The 5,159-nt window shown below is 37.9% G+C and overlaps 1 non-coding gene across 1 annotated transcript; it reads right to left on the bottom strand.

The window, feature by feature from the left end:
* Window positions 1–3,223: 3,223 nt before the first annotated feature.
* On the bottom strand, window positions 3,224–3,330 carry LOC136234384 (small nucleolar RNA R71). Its single transcript, XR_010691269.1, has one exon. It is a non-coding gene; the product is annotated as a small nucleolar RNA R71 (small nucleolar RNA).
* Between the last annotated feature and the right edge of the window lie 1,829 nt (window positions 3,331–5,159).

Genomic DNA, 5,159 nt, shown 5'->3' with positions numbered 1-5,159 from the left:
AGCAACCTTTTGATTTCCTCTGACCATTACTCCTCCCTTTGTCGTGGGGATGTAAATGGTTAAATGGCGGATGGAGATGAGAGCCGCTGCTTCAGAGATGAAAGGCTGACCCAGGATGATATTATAGGCCAATTGACCATCTATAATGGAGAACTCCAGATCTCCCTTCCAGATTTGATCTTCGTCCGCCAACTCGCAATCTAACGTTACTTGTCCCTTCGTCTGGATTGTGTGCCCTGTTACTCCTAGGATGTCCACAATAGTGGTTTCCACTTGGACAGGATCGACCATAAGTTTGGCGAATGCTCCTCTTGTAATGACGCTGCACGAACTTCCAGTGTCAATCATTACTCTTTTCATTTCCCATCCTTCTACCATCATGGTAATGACTAGAGCATTTGCGTGAGGGGAACCTCCGGGCCTACGTCTGCAAAAGGGCGATTGAGTGATGCCCTATCCAAAGCGGTGGTCTTTGCCTTCTTTAGCGCAGGTTGGTATCCCGGTCCACCTGCTATGACATTGATGGTCCCTTTTGCCTTCTTTTTCTGCTCATCTCTTGATTTATCACCATCTCCTTTCTTGCTATCATTTTGGACGAACCTGTCTAGCTTTCCCCTTTCTATAAGCCTTTCTATCTCTCTGGCCAACTCCCAACACGCGTCTGTATCATGACCATTCCTCCTGTGGTACTTGCAATAATTTTTGGGATTTTTCCCTGTGTTGGTGTACTCCCCTCCTTTTAGTTCGGGGTATGAAATGCTCCACTTCTGCTGGCTATTTTCTATCCACATCAGCACTTCACTTTTGGAGGCGTTTAATGGTGTAAACGACGGTGTGTATGCCGATTTGTTCTTAGAGCCTCTACGCCTGCCCCTGGATGACGAATCAGGATGTTTGTCCTTCTCTTTATCCCGTCTACGAGATTCGCCCTTGTCCCTTTTTGGTGGAGATATGTTAAGCCCAAAATACACCTATAATATCATCAATAATTACATCAATATTGCTACGAATTTATGCTATTTATACCTATTTAGAAAGCTTTTACTTTCGAATATGTTTCTTTCATGCAAGGTACATAAATATTTGGTAAAATCCAAATAGGAGTAAAAAGAGCTCGAAAATAGAAGAAAAACCCTACAAAAGGAGTCGAAGACGACAAAAATTAATAACGCCAAGTCGAGGACACGAACGAGGGCTAAAAAACGAAAAATGCTCCATGCCGCGACCGCGGCTTTCCCTTTTCACGATCGCGACACGCGTCGTCAGTCACTTTTCCCCTTCGTATGAAGTGCATTTGATGCTCCCCCATTCTCGGTAGTGAATTTGATAAATCTCGGTACGAGCAGGAGATTTTAGAAGCATGTTACACACTTTCATTTTCGACGAAACGCGTTCGTTCGTATGGATAAAGACGTCCTTTCACAACGGATACGTCCTTTCACAACGGATACGTCCTTTCACAACGGATACGTCCTTTCACAATGGATACGTCCTTTCACAATGGATACGTCTCTTCACAATGGATACGACACTTCGATCAAGATTCTTCAACATCTATAAATAAAGAGTTGATGGAGAGTTGAAAAAGAGATATAATGTTATATGTGTAGAAGAAAGAGATTAGTGTAGAATTTATGCAGAAGTTCCGAATCAAGTGATTCAGAAGTTAGATTTAGATTCTGTTCAAAAGCAATATGATGTACACACATTGTTTACAAAATAATAACAAATTCAGTAGCGTTTAGACATTGTTCCAGTTTAGTTTTCATTTTGGTAGTGGACCAACCCAGTCTCTATTACGAAGATTCAGCGAGAAGATTGAGTAGAGGATTCGCCCCTGAGCCTGACAAACTCGAACGAAACCCAAGGAAAGGATTGACAACCCGTTCACTTGCACACCGTCGAAGAATTCAATGCTCCATGTTCTCTGTAAACTTGTATCAATTTATATTTCATCTAATAAAGTCCGTTCTATTCGATAGATTCTTATGCAGCACTTTGGTAAATGAGCCGAAGTGGATTGATGCTGGTGTTTTCATTAAAACGTATTTAATTCAAATCTTTACAAGGAAACTTTGTTGAACACTTAGGCAAATTATTATCTCGGTAGAGTTTTAATTTGGTTAAGGGCAATTATCCCGGATAAGGGTTTTGTCGCGTTCAAAGCCTATTAATTAGAGGTTCCGTCATTTATTTCATCTTTATAATTCGTACAAAGTTTAAAGTTGTTTCTTTGCTTAATGCAAACAAATATACCTGTTTACTTTTCTAAAGTACTAAAACGTTCCTGTTTTGCAAATTCATTCTTAAGTCAGATATTTTCTAACATCTTCATATTCTAATCTAATTCTCATTCTACCAATTTCAAAACCAAAACCGATTAAACGATTTTTTCATATTATAAACCTTAAAGTAAATTTAACCGATTATAAATAAGTTTTATTTAAAAAAAGCGTTCCCTGTGGGATCGATATCTTTTATTACTACAAGCGTATACCGTGCACTTGCGGAAATCACTCAACAAGTTTTTGGCGCCGTTGCCGGGGATATGCCAAATTTTTTTGACAAAATTTTAAATTTTTCGTGTTTTATTACGAATCTAGGTTTATTCATACTTATTCAAACTTTTATATTTTATTCATTTACAATTACTAACATATTTATTTTTCAAATTCTGTTTTGTAGGTAGTTTCTGTTCGTGCGAAATTTCAAGTTCATGCGCAGTTCTCGAAGTTCGGGCACGTCACCAGATCCTATTGACCCAGAAATTAAAAGAACTCTTAAAAAGAACAAGAGAGAAAAGAAAAAGAAAAACAAAACCCCAATAAAAACTAAAATTACCGAGCCAGAAGTAATGGCCACACTTATGGATTACGCTAGGCCAGGAGTGGCCGGTGTAACAAACAGTATAGTTAGACCCCAAATCAATGCAAATCAATTTGAAATTAAGCCTGCGTTGCTTAATATGTTGCAAAATAATGTAACGTTTTACGGGTTACCTAACGAAAATCCTAACACCCATTTGACAAATTTCTTGGAAATTTGTGACACTTTTAAAATACCAAATGTGACTGCGGAAGCGATCAATCTTCGCCTTTTTCCTTTTACTTTGAAGGATCGAGCCAAAGAGTGGTTGACTTCTATGCCAGCCGCATCAATTGAGACTTGGGAGCAATTAGCCCAAGCATTTTTATCAAAAAAATTTCCTTTAGCAAAAACCGCAAGAGTCATTAAAGAGTTAACGTCTTTTTCTCAAAATGATAATGAAACTCTTTATGAGGCTTGGGAACATTTTAAAGAACTTCAACGTTTATGCCCACACCACCAATTGCCCGCTGAACTTTTAATGCAAACATTTTATAATGGACTAAATCCTACAACTAGAGGTTCATTGGACGCTATGTCTGGAGGGTTATTCATGAAGAAAACATCTGCCCAAGCAAGAGAACTTTTGGAGGAAATGGCAATCAACAGCAGTATGTGGCCCGCGGAACGTGGACACCTACCATCAGCGAAACCATCATCCTCAACAACATCATCAGTTAAAGGTATAGTGAATCTTGATCCAGTAGCAATGTTGCAAGCCCAATTTTCTGCCTTGTCGCACAAAATTGATAGGTTTATGGCACCGTGTGATCCTAATGGTCAACCAATCCAAACGGATGTGGATTACGAAGGTATGAGTGAAATTGAACAGGTAAACTTTGTCCAAGGGCAAAACCAAACTAATAACCCTTATTCCAATACATATAATCCTGGATGGAGAAATCATCCTAACTTTAACTAGAGCGATAATAACAATAATAATGTTAATGCTAATCAAAATCGTACTACTAATTATCAAAATCAATCAAGAGATACGTTTAGCACTTTATCTTCTAAAATCGACAAATTCATTGATGCGATGAGCGGAAAAATAAGTAATCACGACGATGGTTTTAAACGGATCGAGAATAAATTCGATCAGCTTATTAAAAACCAATCATCTAGCATCCATAATTTGGAGATTCAAATTGGACAACTTGCTAAATCAATTCCATCCCGCAAAGAGGGAAGTCTTCCAAGCCATACGGAAGAAAATCCGAAAGAGCATGTTAAGGCTATCACTCTTCGTTCAGGGAAAAACTACTTAGGCCCGAAAATGCCCGGAAATTCGACTTTACCTGGAACTGATTTACCAAAACCCAAAGAAGATACATTAAAACAAAAAGATGCACCGATTGACTCTAGTACAAAAACTTTTGTACCCAAACCACCTTTTCCACACAAAGTCCGCAACAAGGACTATGATAAACAACTTTTAACATTTTTAGACAAACTTAAGAATTTGCATATTAATTTGACGTTTATGGATGCAATTATGCAAATTCCTAACTATGGAAAATTCCTCAAAGATTTAATTTCAAAGAAAATCAGTTGGGAAGGGATTTCATCCATTTCACTTACTGAAGATTGCAGTTCGATTGTGTCAAGCAATTTGCCCACAAAACTCAAAGATCCCGGATGTTTTACCATTCCGTGTAAATTGGGAGATATAGAATTCCCAAGTTGTCTTTGTGATTTAGGAGCAAGCATTAACTTGATGCCATTATCTATATTCAATAAGTTAGGCTTAGAAGAAGACATCAAACGTACCAATATGGTTTTACAATTAGCGGATCAAACCACTAAAAGACCAGACGGTATAATTGAGGATGTTTTAGTTAAAGTTGACAAATTTATTTTTCCTACCGATTTTGTTATTTTAGATTTTGCTTATGATGTAAATTGTCCGCTAATCTTTGGTAGACCGTTCATGAACACGGGACGTGCTCTAGTTGATGTGTCGGAAGGGAAAGTAGTTTTACGAATAGGAGATGATAAGATTGAGTTTGATATGAATCAAGCGATGAAATATCCTATGGAGGATTTCGCTTGTATGAAACTTGATTTAATTGAAGAATGTGTAAATGACATTGTTCAAAAAGAAGAAATAATAGAACCTATAATGAGTGAGGAACTAGAAGATAAGGACCCATAACCTTTGATTCGAGAAGATGGACCAGTTCCGCCTTCAATTGTAGTTCCACCTAAATTAGAACTTAAGGAATTACCAGGTCATTTGAGGTACGCTTTCTTAGGCGAAGGCGATTCTCTACCTATAATTATCTCTAACAAGT

Source organism: Euphorbia lathyris, chromosome 6, assembly GCF_963576675.1.
Source record: "Euphorbia lathyris chromosome 6, ddEupLath1.1, whole genome shotgun sequence".
NCBI lineage: Eukaryota > Viridiplantae > Streptophyta > Magnoliopsida > Malpighiales > Euphorbiaceae > Euphorbia > Euphorbia lathyris.
The sequence above is the reverse complement of the archived record's forward strand: the minus strand, read 5'-3'. Positions and strand labels throughout refer to the sequence as shown.